The following is a 14899-nucleotide window of genomic DNA, read 5'->3' on the forward strand; positions in this document are numbered from 1 at the left end:
TTCGTCTCATCCATCTGGATCTGTTGCCCTGATTTGGGAAAAACTGAGAACATTTACTACTTGCAGCAGAAAAAGCCAAAGCATTAATTTTTACAAAACGCAATCCTAGTGTGCAATCTAGCGGGTGACTAAAGGTATAATTACCAACTGCAAATAGGCATTCTAAGGATAAAGAGTGGCAAACTAGACAAGCTCAGCCTTTCACAATATTTTGTAATACTTGTAGCAAAACAGTAGGAAATGCAGTAGGCACACAGGAAAAAGGAAAGTGTTCCATTCCACTTCGTATTGTCATGCTGACAGCCAGTAAGGGCTGCGATCTGGGGCACCTGGCGGGCTCAGTCGGTGGAGCGACTCTTGAGCAGCGGGTCGTGAGTTCAAGCCCCGCTTTGGGCACAGAGCTTACTTTGAAAACAATGCTGTGATCAAAGGGAAAGTCTTCTCAATACAGACATAGCAGTAATTCAAAGCCAATAAGTGCTCTTTAAAAGGACTGAGTTTTCAAGTTCTTTCTACTGCTGAGATGCTAACATAGAAGACAAACCGCCTACTATACGTGCTTATCATTCACAGGGTGGTTGAGGACGCTTGCCCTCGAAGCTGTATATTCAGTCCCCCAAATCCCCCAGCCTCTCCAACCCAGTGGAGAGGGGTTCTCACAGCCCACTGCCATGCCATGGGTATCAACCCCATCATATCCAACACCTAATGAAAATGCACTACTTTTGACTCATTTTAAGTCTTTGAAATCCTACCTACACTTGCCATGAGAACTGGTTTTTGAATGGAAAATCCAGGCTTACAGGGACAATCAAGAAGCTGGCATGATCTCAAGTTTACTCTTCTTTGATGAAGCGCATAATTTTTGAAACAGTATCCAGTCTAAAGATCAATTCTGCAAGTTACAGTCGAGTTTAGGGAACAACTGGCCAAAGTCTGGCTGAGAAAACTTCCTTTTATTAAGATCCTGGTAGGTCTTTACCACACACCCACTGGTATGCTCTCGGTCACAACAAAATGTAACACATGCCAGGAACAAGAGGTGTTCATGAATTATCCTGAAAACAAATGACAGATGTTTGTAATTATTAGTAATTATGACCTAATTAAAATTTTAACCAGCTCTTAATGGTCTTGAACTTCCAATTAATGGTTCCAACTTCCAATCTCCCATTTTTAGGAGGAAGATAACATCAAGGAATCAGGTTTAGGGTGTTGGGGGACGGTAGTAGGGTGTTTCTTTAGTTTTGTTGTACATTCAGAGTATGTCTATAGTTGATAAACAGTGAGCTCAACACTTTAATCATATAAAGCTGTTGTGTAAGAAATAAGCTTAGCAGGGGCGCCAGGGTGGTTCAGTCATTAAGCGTCTGCCTTCAGCTCAGGTCATGATCTCAGGGTCCTGGGATCGAGCCCCGCATCGGGCTCCCTGCTCAGCAGGAAGCCTGCTTCTCCCTCTCCCACTCCCTCTGCTTGTGTTCCCTCTCTCTCTGTGTCTCTGTCAAATAAATAAACAAAATCTTTAAAAAAAAGAAAAAAAGAAAGAAGCTTACCAAAACTGACTTTTAGGCCCTTTAGTTTCTCAAAACATCAAATAAATACTTAAGTGTGATCAATATTTTCATGAAGATTATGTATTTAAATACATATTATACAGATTTTTCAAAAACAATGGCTGAAAAGTTTCTGGGGGAACATCCTTCTACACATAGTTTAGAGGAATATATTTTATTGCATATCCTATTCCCAGAGCATGCAGGATAACATATATTTTTAAACAACAATCCCTGCAACAGAATTCAATAGAAATGCTAGGTCTGTACTTATAGCTCTTTGGGAGAAAACAGGTGGAGGAAAATTAAGTTCAGTTTCATTCAGAGAACAGCTTGGTTTGTGCAAGCATACACCCAAAGAATCCAATCCCCTGAGACCTCCAAACAGAACAGTGCTCTCAGACAAGACATACTCTCCATCATTACCTTGTACGGGTAGGCCTTTTGTCTTTTCTTTCAACTCTCCAAACCAAGATGAGTCACTATCACTTGCAATTGCCTGACATGGTCCCAAGAAATAAGACATTTGTCATGGTTAGTTTATTTACATTCATTCTGGGTCACTTTTACTAAGCTGATTGTGCCCGGGCCAATGTTGCAGAGACAGAGGGGAAGCTCCAACCCTCCATTAAAAACCTCTCCCTATGCAGGGGAAGGATACGGGGCCGAGAAATGTTCATTTTTATTCCCTACCTTCTTTTTCCACTTGGTCAATTTAGACACGTATGATGAATGATACTCCCCACAGTTGAGCTACTATTACATATAAACACCAATACACCCAGACCTGAAGTCTAGCACCATGGATCATTGTTCACATTACCTCCACCCTCAAAAGGAAACCACTCTCCCAGTACATACTAACTCCGTTAAAATATAATACAGAGAAATGACAAGGAATTTTTCAAACCTATAATCTCCTAAAAAGGCTAAATTGACTAGAAATTATTTTTTGTCACTAAGCATTTGAGTCAGAAAAAGTATTATTGAAAGCCAGAAGACATTTGTTTTTTCCTGCTTAGCAATTCACTTTTTGTTAAGCTCTACTGTTAAGCTCTTTGCCAGAAAACCATAGTCGGAAAATAATAAATCCCTGGAAAACAAAAATTAACTAAAAATACTAAGAGTTGGATTATGTTGAAAACAACGAAGCAACAAACGCTGAGTTTATGGGTCAGCGTTTGACTACTTTTGAAGGAATTCAGATGAGCAAATCAGCTACAGTTTCACGAAAGCGGATAAATCCTCGAAAATTATGTTGGAATCTCCTGTTAAATATGGATCCCTCTGAACAAAGAGTCCGTATTTATAATATCTAATGCCCAAAGTAAACCAAGTGAACACTTTCCCATCTTAAAGTTATATAGGCGACCTTTAAGAAATATTTTTAGTTCATTCTTATAGTCCTCTCATTTATGCAGGGTACAGGAGGCACATGTCTGATTTTCCTGACACCAAACATACTCATTAATCCTGTCTTTTTCAAATCTGTTACGCGTCTCCATGAAAAGCAGTGCTTGACCCCACAGCCAAGATGGCTGACAGAGCGAAAAGGCTGAAGAACATTACCATGGGCAACAAAAGAGAAGCAAAAGGAAAAAGGCAACAGATCCACAAACCAACAGGGGAGAAAGGCTGACAAGGAAGAATATCTAACACTCCTTACCAGGTCAAAAACAAATTTTAAGAAAGCAAAGTAGGTAGGCCCCTGGGTAGAAAGAAAGAACTAAAGGATAAACAAAACTGAAGGCAGAACAAGCTTCATCTTGGAAAACTGGAGAAAGGAGAGGGTGCGTCCTTTTACCTACCAGTCCTCTGCTCTTCACTCCTATTTCCTTCTCCCAATTATTATTCCTCAGCTTCCTTTTTCTCCTTCATGCTTTCTAGTGAAAAGCTGCCCTCTTTTCTCCCCTCCTTCCCAATGCTCCTTAGACCATCCCCCTTCGCCCTCGTTCCCCACAGGCTGGGAGGGCCCAGGCCCCCAGCCTGCTGACGGTGACGGATGGCTGTCAGAGAGGTACACAATGGCGGATGCAGGCGTGTCATCAGCCTTGCAGCTGGCCTTCGAAAGAAAGAACCAAAGCCCACGTCTGACCTGAGGGAGGCTGATTTAATTAAGGTTACAGCAAAGGGCAGAGCCGCCTGTGGGCTGCATTCTCTGCCGAGCGCCAGGGACAAAGCCTGAAAATACTTCTCAAGAAGAAAGAGCCAAGAAAGTTATGTTGGTTAAAGTGCTGAAAGTAGGGGAAAAGAAAAGGCAACAGAGATTGGTTTGATAAAGAAGCAGAGATGGACCAAAAGTCCACAATCTCTTGAGATACAGACATCAAAATGCAAGAACAGTAGAAAACGGGTAACGAGGATGTCTGGACATGCCTTTCAAACTAGGAAATATTCCAGATGAATAATGAGATGCCCAGATTGAAGTGATCTGGGGCCACTCAATCCAGGATCAAAGCAAAATCTCTATCAATGGCAGGGCCGGGACGGGAATCCAAATGTACTATTTCTTTTACCTACAACACATAGCCTATTTTTTTTTTAAAGATTGTATTTATTTATTTGAGAGAGAGAGAAAGAGAGAGAGAGCACATGAGAGGGGGGAGAGAAGAGGGAGAAGCAGACTCCCTGCTGAGCAGGGAGCCCGATGCGGGACTCGATCCCGGGACTCCAGGATAATGACCTGAGCCGAAGGCAGTCGCTTAACCAACTGAGCCACCCAGGCGCCCCAACACATAGCCTATTTTTAATACAATGTTCACCCCTGGGAGTAAAGGCTTGCCCGACAGGGAACACATTTAGGCTTGAACATCTCTTATGAGACAAGGACTCTGCTAGATGATGGGGACCCAGTGGTGTACAAACAAATCTCTACCTTCCAGGAGCTCAGAGCTCAGTGTTGGGGGGGTCAGGAGAGGACCCAAGGAAACAAGTAAGTACAATGCATGTCAGGGCAAAGACATTGACTGGGCTGGTGGGTCTGAAAAGGTGATCGCCTGAGTTTATTAGATCTCTACAAATGGAATAATTTTTAAAAGCCCTGGCAAACTGACTTACCCAAATGCATGCCACCAGACCACTACGAATAGCTTCCTTTGCATGTATAAACTAAAATCTACCACAGAACCCAGCCACTACCATGACAACGTACTGTCCAACGATGACCAATATGGGAGGAAACAACAGAAGTCTCTTGTATTTTGTGGAAGGCTGCAGATGAGTCCCTGGCCAAAACAAAAACAATGCCTGATCTCCTGGGGCGTCTGAAACCTAGGCCTACGGACAAGACCATATTATACCTCCTCCACTCTCAAAGTTCATCAAAACTCAATGGTGCCAGAGAGTCAGCAGGGAAGACCAACGAATGAGCAATTACTCAGCACTAGAGGGTGCTTAGACTTTGCATAGCCAAGCAGGGACAGGTTCTGGCCAGCAGCAATGAGACAGGCAAACGGGGGCTGCATGATGGGCTCAAGGGCCTTAAGCACAAACACGGAGCAAGAAGAAATACTTGAAGGTACTTGAAGGTTAAAGCCAAGCCCAGACCACATGGTAACTCAGCAGCGGGGGGGAGGGGGGGTACAGACACACCGACAGACAGTTATCCATGAGCTGACCATACATTGTGAAGCGTGACCATATGGAGAGGACAGGCAGTATCTAAATCAGCACAAGCACTTGGGAAAGCAGCTATTAACATTCATCAAAAGACGTCATTAACTGTGCTGAAAAGCCGATTCATCTTCCATTTGGCCTTTTCAGCTCTATCCCCATACACAGCCCACTTGCTACCAAACTGCTAGCTTCTCAATATTACTAGCACTTCGCTTCTATCGGAGCATGTCCTAGGGCGGCTGGGGAATGGCTGTCATCAAGTACCCGTTGCACAATTAAAGCCACATCTTTGGCATTAAGGAAAGAGACTTTTATAAATCCTCATACGAAGTGGATTTTCAGGGTACCACTGGCAGTAGTAAAAACCAAAATGACTCATTTTTCTCATTCCTTCTGAAACAGGAATCAAGCATTTGTCCTTGTGCTCAACTTAATCTGTCCACTGCCTAAAATGTTAATAATTAATTTTCCAACCTCACTGTATGCAAAAAAAATCATTCATTCTTCAGGGAAGCGAGTCACCATCAATAAGAACAGGAAATGGGCAGTATCCAAGTACGAGCCAGTAATTAGGCAGAAGCTCCCAAATCGGTAACAATTCACTCTTCGGAGAGACTTCATAATTAGATATGACCAAGACATCTGGCTTGTGGTGGATACTCCTATGTTTTAAGATACTTATATCAAACTCAGAGTCAATGAGGACAATTCTTTTCTCAGTGGCTCAACATGGATCGTCTTAAATTGCAATCCTTTCAGGCAACAATGTTCCAATCACACTTCTATGCAGTGTTAAGACCATTTTAAAAACTATATTGAAGCTAAGACTGCTACAAGCTCTCTGAGGCAAACTTTTCATAATATAAAGTCTCCAAATGCTGTCAATTTTTTACTTATTGTCCAAACTAAGATAGAGCCCTGATAAAATAAATATCAAAGGCTGATCACTTGTGACCATGTAATGGAAATAAATGTCATGTTACAAATCTGGCTACAAGGTTAGACTAATAATAACAATTTCAAGGCAGATTTGCCTAATCGATCAAAGGACTGATTTGATGGGAGATAGCAATTCTGTGCTTTAAGTCATACACAGCGTCCCAGTCTGTGCCATTTTTTTTAAAGAGGCATTTTAATAAAGACCCTATGCTTCATTCATCTTGGTACTGCTCACAGCAAGCAGCACAGAGCCTTGCACATCTTAGGAATGCAATAAAATATTTGCTGAACATAGTTCCTGACAACCAACATTAATGGCTTCCCAAAGCAAGTACAGGGAAAACAAAAGACCATGCCAACATATTTCTAACACACTTTTATCCTATGATTCACAACACAAATCGGAATAATGTTTCCAGGAACTCGCTTTTTAAAAAATGTGCACTTCTACAATATTTTACATTCGTGTACTATTTGTGAAAAATGCAAGTAAAGCTAACATTATTTTTACACTTAGTTCCCTATTTGCCAGAAATTTCTTACAAGTAACATCACCCCACTGCGTACATCGTATCATGGGTAAATCCTCCCAAACAAAAAAGGTAGAGTGTCTGCTTTAAACTTGGGTGCAATGGGTTTCTAAGCCCAAATGCAAATTACTTCCCCATTAAAACATTAAAATAACTAAATTGCTAACAAAACCAAACAGGAACAAATTAAGAGTATATTAGAGGGGGGGAAAAAACGCTGACTGGAAATAAGGACAAAGGGGTTCTTGTCCCTGCTCAGCCATTAATTTACTATATGACCTTACCTAATTAGTTAGCCTCTCTGGGTCTCAACTTTCTCATTTTAATATTATTTTTAAAGCCCTTTCAAACTACATGCTAAGATTCACCATGTCCTGAAAAGTGATTTACATTCGTACTGCCCCCCTCCCCCCAAATCACATTGAACATGATAGTTTTAAATATGTTGAGTATGGATTTCTATCAAAAGCAACTTATTAAAATGTCAGATGAGCTTAAGTCCATTTCAAGTGGAGAATAAGGCAAGTAGGTTAAAACACATAGTGCTTCCAGATTCACGTTTCACCCAGACAGCAACTGTTCTTACTGGGGGAACAGGCTTTTCTTTAATAGCATCGTTGAAAATTCCACCTCTTTACAAACGAAGTAAACTAGTCAGGGTCACTGTCAGGGTCTCAAAAATGCAGATGCATGGCTTTTCCTTCCTTTTCCCTATTCATCTTGTTGGGAGAGAGAAAAGCAGAAGGGCTAGCTTGACTTGGGAGATTGGGGCGGGGGGGGGAGGGAAGAACGTGGCAGTTACTGTACAAACCGAGACAAGCCCCTGTCAATTGAGGTACTGTACGAGCCAGCCCATCCTTCTAATTAGTGCTCACAACCCAAATGCAATGAAAGGGTTTCCTGTGGCTGGGATGGGAAGATGCCTGGACACGTTGAGGAATGCTCTATGACAATAACCAACACAACCATCTGAAAAACTGCACTCAAGCTGCGATTCAGAACACTCTGGAAAGGGCACTTTATTATATACACAGCGAATTAAATAAAAGTTAATCCTCAAAGAATTCAATAAAGTATTCTTAAACTAATTTTACAGATGAACAAACGTGAAGAAGTAGGGCATTTGGCCAGCAGCAAATGGTTAACAAATGTCAGAGCCTCGTTTGAAACTCAATTCTGACTTCAAGTACTCCAATCTTTACGTTTCAAAATAATACCACTGACACCACTGTTCAGCCCCTGTTATTTCTGTCTGATTTTGAAAACTTTATTTTTCACTAAATTGCTTCCTCATTACTGTCCCCCCCCCCCCCCATTCCCACTCTGGTCCTCTTCTGGATTCTTAAAGCATTCTATGCATGATGCTCCAAACACTCATACACACTTACTGGGCTTTCTCTAATTGTTCATTTCCTTTTCCCCCAGCCTAGACTCATTCCTTTCAACAGCAGAGACCAGCTCCTCTTTCCTTACAGACAGAAGCCACCACACAGATGATCTTGGCTCCCTGTGACTTCCAAGCTTGAACCACTCCATCCAACTCCCTCTCCCTACCGACAAACACACAGTGGGCGTTCAGAGTGCTTCCCAAGTGCCTGACACACAGTAGGTGAATAATAATTGTTAGTTGAACGCATGGTTGGTGGGTGGGTGGATGATGCAAGATCCTATTTTATAGCACTTTACAAAGTACACCCTTACATCCAATATGCCATGGGAGTCTAAAACTGTACTTAATAATAAGCATTCCAATGTTCTCTTTCTGCACCGTGGCTCGTCATATCATTCTCAAATTCAGGGCCCAGAGGTGCAGAGCTGGTAAGTTAGTGGTAGCCTTTCGACTTCAGAAATGGCCCAACGCTACTTTACTTTGTAGTCTGTCTTCCCGCCATTCCCAAAGTAGCTTGGGAACAGGCTAAATTAGGTTCATTAGAACACGAAGGAGGTGTGGTCCCATTCTGGTTTCCTGTTGTGAAATCTGAGACTTCGGAAAATCTGCAGGTTACAGGTTAGATCAACAAAGGAGCCTGGACTCAAACAATTCACAGTGACCAAGAAAACCTAAACAAGCACAGGAGAAGAATGTACTGATCCGACCTCCCTGTCCACACATGCCTCGGCTTCGTTCACAGGCTGTTAAAGCAGAACAAGTAGGTGAGGACTCAAAATTCCCTTCTAACCTTAATTTTCTGAGCTTAAACCCCATTCATCAGCTAAAGCAGCATCAGGTGGAATGAACTGAAACCCAGAGGCAGACTTCTAGTTCCACCCCACACACTGACCCTGGAGTGCAGGTCCGCAGAAAGTCAGGGGAGTAACTTTAAGGTAAAGGACACACCACCAGAAGGTACTACCTAGTGTCTCCTAAGCACCAGTGCCTACCGCACTTCCTTCTGCTTTGCCCAAAAATGCAAGCCCTAAAGAGCCCTTTGAATAGCTAATCAAAGGTGCACAAACCAGAGCATGATGCCCAGACCAATTCTGAAAATAGCAAGTTTCCTTCAAGATTAATACCTCCTTTTTGCCCACCAAAGAACCCTAAGGCTAAATACCTGAAATGCATTTCTAACACAGAGCCCCTGCCAAGACGTATGTCTACGTCTGGCCGCCCCCATGGCGGAGGCCTCCCTCAGCTCAGGTGAAATCTCCCACCAGCCCACTGCCTCTAAATTCACATTCCGTCCGGGGAAGGGCTCCCGAACACAACATCTGCACACCCTCAACACGTGCAATTATGCAACAGCGCATCACATTGTCACTCTGAGACCAGGAGAGTGGCCACAAGCCAGTGAGGGGCTCCCGAGTGGAATGAAAGTTCTTAAAATTATTAAGCACTCCATCCGTAACCCCGACTGTTGATGAAAGGAGAAGTATATCAAAGTCTGTTTTCCTAACCTTAGGCAGAGAATTTGAGTGAGTGGTTTCTGCTCCACAGCGAGGTCTGGTGACAATCCTCAGCAGAGAGCATCCAGGGACATCGGGACCTTGGTTTTATTGCAAAGGATACAGCAACTGGCATTAACTACTGACCTCCTCACAGAGCAGGACCCCCTCCCTTGCCAAGACCTCCCAACTCTGCAGAGTAAAGCTGGGAGTGGGGTCCAGTGCTAAGGCTACCCCCAGGTGTAAAGAAAGCTGCGAGCGATTTTTAAGTCCCCCCTTACTTTTACTAACACAAAGCGGGGTAAGGGGCGAGGGGTCGGTTCACCAACCCAGGGGAATAGTAAAGAGACAAAGGTCACCCCCAAACGCGTCCCGTGCGCGCACCGAAGCCGAGACTCTGCAATGCACATTCCACCAACCTTTCACCGTGGTCGGCTTCCTGTGGGGTTTATCCCCCCCACCCCAACCCTCTCCGGAAAGTTTGAGGCTGTTCACACCGACTTTCAAAGGTCCATTGTTTCCTTCTCCGTAAACGTAATGAAAAGAGAGACGGAGAGAAAGAAATCTAGACGCGGTTCCCCAGACCCTTTCTTACGGAGAGGATTTACTCCGGGGGAGTCCGGTTACTCCGGATCGAGAGGAGAGACCGGGAATCGCGGAGCGCGGGGGGAGGGCGGGAGAATGTTTGCCATTTCAGCAGAAATGCCTAAATGCCAGGCCGCCGGGAGCCGGGAGCCGGGAGCCGGGACGGTGCGCGGGGCCGCGGGCGGCGACCTCGCGGTGGCCCCTGCGCGCAGCTGGGGAGGCGGGGCGGGGGGGGAAGCCCTCCGCTGCTTACCTTCCCCTCCCCCACTTAGCGTCGGCTACTCCAGGTGCCTACACCGCGGTCCAAAGAGACGGAGCCGAGCTCCTAGCGTCCCCGTGTCCGGATCTTCTCTCCATGGCCAGAGAGCCCCGGGAGCCCCGCGCCCGCCGCCGCCGCCGCTGCTGCTTTTATGCAACTGGCAGCCGCAGCCTCTCTCTGCCTGGAGGTGAAACGCTCTCCTCCCGGGAATGACGCGCACTTCCCTCCGCCTCCGCCTCCGCCTCCTCCAGCCCCGAGCCTCGGGGGCAGGGGCCTCGGCTCGCTCGCTCCGGGAGCAGCCGCTCGGCTTTCTCCGCTCCTTCCCCTCCGGGAGGAAGGGAACCTCGGCCCCGGCGGCGCGCGCCCCAGCGTCCCCGCCACGAAGGGAGATGGCGGCAGCGCGGGGCAGAGCGGGGTCCCGGGAGTCGCGCTTGCCCCTGGTCGGCGGGCGCCGCGGCTCGCGAGGGTCGCGCTCAGCCTCCGCTGGCCAGACAAGCGGCCCCGCTCTGCTGGGCGGAGGGCTGCCGATTGGGCGGGCGGGCGGACGAGACGGAGGAGGCGGGGGGAGAGGAGGAGCCTGCGGCCGGAGGAGGCGGTGGCCACGCTGGGCTCCTCCCGCCGCCCGGCTCCGCGGGAGCTCCGGACCCCTGCGCTCAGTGCCTCCCGCTGCGGCGCCGGGAACCGCGGCCCCGGCTGCGGCAGCAAACTCCTACCCGGCCAGTGTGAACCTGAGCCGGCGCCCCCGCACCTCGCGGCCGAGCCTGACAATGAGCCCCCATCACCCCCGGCTGAACCTGACCATGAGCCCCCATCACCCCCAGCTGAACCTGACACTGAGCCCCCATCATCCCCGGGGGAGCCAGCCCCCCCATCCTGTCCTGGCTGAGCCTGACACTGCGCCCCCATCACTCCACGGCTGAGCTGTACCCTGCACCCCCAGCGCCTCCCGGCTGAGCCTGACTGCGCCCCAACACCCCACGGCTGAGCTGGACACTGCGCCTTCATCGCTCCCGCCAGAGCCAGACTCTGAGCCGCATCATCCCCAAAGGGACTTCTGTAATTCCCGAAAATGTTCTGTGAGTCCGGCCGGCGCACCACGGCCGCCCCCACCTGGCCAACCGCGGGCGCCGGGTTCTTAGCGCTTTCGGAAGAACCGGCCGGCTCTCTGACTCGGGACAGCTCCTCCGGCCGCGCAGAGCCGCCCCGGCACCCGGCTCTCCGGCCAGAATAAATACAACGACGCTTCCCCACGCCCCCTGGCCGCGTCACTCCGGAGTGGCTGCCCGCCCACCCCAGTGCCTACGGACGGGTCTACGGACTCCCGCACCCGGGCTGGAGTAGCCCAGCCGCCACCACCCCGCCCCTCGCTGGAGCTGCTCCCACCGAGGAAGAGGCTTGGCTACCGCCGAGGGCGCGGCCGGGGCTTGATTAGTCAGACCCACGAGGTCCCCAGCTAGTGACAGCGGCAGGACTGCCAAATCCAGGCAGTCGTCATCCTCTGTTTAATTCGGAATTGGAAGTTGTCCCGAAAGGGAACTCTTTCAGTGAATACTGTACAGATAGGAGTGTTCATCTTTCAGGGTTGCTCTTCCTCCCCTCCCCCCCTCCACCCTTTTAATAAAACCTTAGTCATGTAACCATGACACACCCAGCAGGCGGGAAAGGGAATTCCCTATTTCCAAGAGTTTGGTGCAGGAGTTTGTAGAAATCAAAAAGGTGCCAAATCTTGGCTGATGATAAGCTTCCCCTGGGGAGCTTTGAAAAATTCAGATTCCCAAATTTCACACGACCTACTGAATCACAGATGCCTGGAATATGTAAGTTTGAGAAACGGTGCTACATCCTCGAATTAATTAAAACCTTGGAAAGATGCCTCCACAATAGCAACATCGTCCAGTGCTGAGACCTTAATGAAACTACCCAACTTTGGGAGCCCCTGTCCCTCTAGGAGAGGGAGGAAGTTTCTTTTTTTTTCTTTTTTTTTTTTTTTAAAGATTTTATTTATTTATTTGAGACAGAGAGAATGAGAGAGAGAGAGCACATGAGAGGGGGGAGGGTCAGAGGGAGAAGCAGGCTCCCCGCCGAGCAGGGGGCCCGATGCGGGACTCGATCCCGGGACTCCAGGATCATGACCTGAGCCGAAGGCAGTCGCTTAACCAACTGAGCCACCCAGGCGCCCAGGAAGTTTCTTGAAATAAGGCAGTTGCGGGTGCCCCGGTGGCTCAGTTGGTTAAGCATCTGCCTTCAGCTAGGGTCCTGAGCTCAGGCTCCTGGGATCCAGCCCCATAAGGGGCTCCCTGCTCCGTGGGGAGTCTGCTCTTCCTTCTCCCTCTGCCCCTCCTACCTGCTCCTTCTCTCTCTCCAATAAGTAAAATCTTAAAAAAAAAAAAAAAAAAAAAAAGCAGGGACACCTGGGTGGCACAGTCGGTTAAGCGTCTGCCTTCATTCAGCTCAGGTCATGATCCCAGGGTCCTCAGATCAGGTTGGGCTCCTTGCTCAGAGGGGAGCCTGCTTCTCCCTCTGCCTGCCACTCTCCCTGCTAGTGCTCTCTCTCTCCCTCTCTGACAAAGAAAATCTTCCTCCAAAAATGCCCATTTTCTGAATCTTTATTAAGTCCCAGGCACTTTGCTTGGAGTTTGAATATGTTATCTAATTTAATCCTCCCAAAAATTGTTATTCCAATTGTAGACACGAGGACACTGGGACTCAGAAAAGGTCTAGCGAGCTGCATAGCAAGAGCCTATTGGAATCAAGTCTGCCAACCATTCAAACATTAAAAATAACAATTTAAAAAAATCACATAAACTATTTTAATGAAAGTTTTGGGTTTAAAGAGGTCTTACTTGCATAACCTATACCTATTGCCAAAATCAAAGGAAATGGACATGGATATCTGGGGATGCTGTGCCCAGAGGACGGGGTGGGCAGGTGGTGTAGGAGACTCTGTACCTTCTGCTCAATATTGTTGTGAACCTAAAACTTCTCTAAATAAAGCCTCCTGGGGGGCGCCTGGCCGGCTCAGTCAGTAGAGCATGCGACTCTGGATACCAGGCTTGTAAGTTCAAGCCCCACGTTGGGTGTAGGGATTACTTAAAAATAAAATCTTTAAAAAAAATTTTTTTTAATAAAAAAATAAAGTCTATCAACACAAAAGGGGGCACTGTGTCCTTGTATGGCTGACCTTTGAGAATTTTATAAATTTACGTTCTTGGGTATTTATCAGGAAACATAAAAAATCAAAGGTTCTTAAAATAAGGCAGATGGTTTTGAAATTACAGATGGTCACCAACTTCCGATGGTCTGACTTACTCGTTCAACTTCACAATGGTGCGAATGTGAAATGCATTCAGTAGAAACTATACTTCAGATTTCAAATTTGGATCTTTTCCTGGTCCAGCCAGAAGTGGTATGAGACTCTTTCATGATGCCAGGCAGAGACAGGGAGCCGAGGCCCCCGGTCAGCCCAGCGATCACGAGGGTCAACAACCGATACACTCACAACCATTCTGTACCCAGACAACCATTCTGTTTTTCACTTCCAGCACAGTACTCAATACATGACACGAGATATTCAACACTTCATTATAAAATGGGCTTTGTGTTAGATGATTTGGCCCAACTATAGGGTAATGTGGGTGTTCTGAGCACGTGTAAGCTGGGCTAGGCTAAGCTATGATGTTCGGTAGGTTAGGTGTACTAAATGCATTTTTGACTTAAGATATTTTCGACTTATCGTGGGTTTATCCAGATGTAACCCCATCATGAGCTGAGGAAGATCTATATTGTGAACGGAAGTTACACTGGACACAAAATGAGAGGCCACGGACTTCTCTGGTCAATGGAATTGATGTTGTCACAGATCGGGTTCCCAGGGAAGCAGGCTCTGAGACAGAGTGGCATGATGTTCATTAAAAAATGTCCATGAGGTCAACACCTTTGGAGGGAGGGACAGGAAGCAGGATGGGACAGAGGGAAAAGTTGAGCTGCCATGTGAACCCAGCAACGGGCTCAGCGAACCTCTGAATTATTGCCCCTAGATGCCGGAACTTTACATAGCCTCCTGAATTAGTCATTGGATGTGGTGCGCCCTGGGAAGTGGCATGACCTTGGGCAAGGCGGCTCAGCAGCCCCAGGCAGACCAAGGCAGACCTGGAGAGGGCTGGCTATGGATAACCCTCAGAGCTGGGCAGCCAGTCCTCCCTTGAAGCCAGATCTGGTAGCCTAGTACCAGTAGGTAGTCGCCTACTCCCTCACTGGTGTTCTGTCCTTTCCACATGAGGAGGGAAAGCCCGAGGATGAGTGAGATGCTCACATGATGCCTCTTGTTTGTTGTCCTGGTGGTGGTAGTGCTCACAGTCTTGACGAAGGACAGCGCATTGGCTAAGAGTGGAGGCCCTTCAGTCATGCGGCCTGGGTTAGAACCACAGGCCATAGCTCCCTGCAAGACAACTTTGGACAAAGATGCCCAGCCTCTCTGTGCCTATGTCTTCATTTAAAAATGGGAATAGGGGCTGGGTGCCTGGGTGGCTCAGTCA

The 14899-nt window shown here is 47.3% G+C and overlaps 1 protein-coding gene across 6 annotated transcripts in view; it reads right to left on the reverse strand.

Moving 5' to 3' along the window:
* Positions 1-10892, reverse strand: part of CEMIP2 (cell migration inducing hyaluronidase 2) — a 79549-nt gene extending 68657 nt beyond the window's left edge. For 3 of the 6 annotated variants that reach the window (XM_036079967.2, XM_036080011.2, XM_036080021.2), the window contains exon 1: positions 10359-10892. The gene's annotated coding sequence lies outside the window, so the exon portion shown is untranslated. Of the gene's footprint in view, positions 1-1979; positions 2397-9532; positions 9622-10358 lie in introns of those variants that run through there. The other 3 variants (XM_078062154.1, XM_036079951.2, XM_078062155.1) reach the window with 3 other exon arrangements.
* Between the last annotated feature and the right edge of the window lie 4007 nt (positions 10893-14899).

Source organism: Halichoerus grypus, chromosome 14, assembly GCF_964656455.1.
Source record: "Halichoerus grypus chromosome 14, mHalGry1.hap1.1, whole genome shotgun sequence".
NCBI classification, from domain to species: domain Eukaryota; kingdom Metazoa; phylum Chordata; class Mammalia; order Carnivora; family Phocidae; genus Halichoerus; species Halichoerus grypus.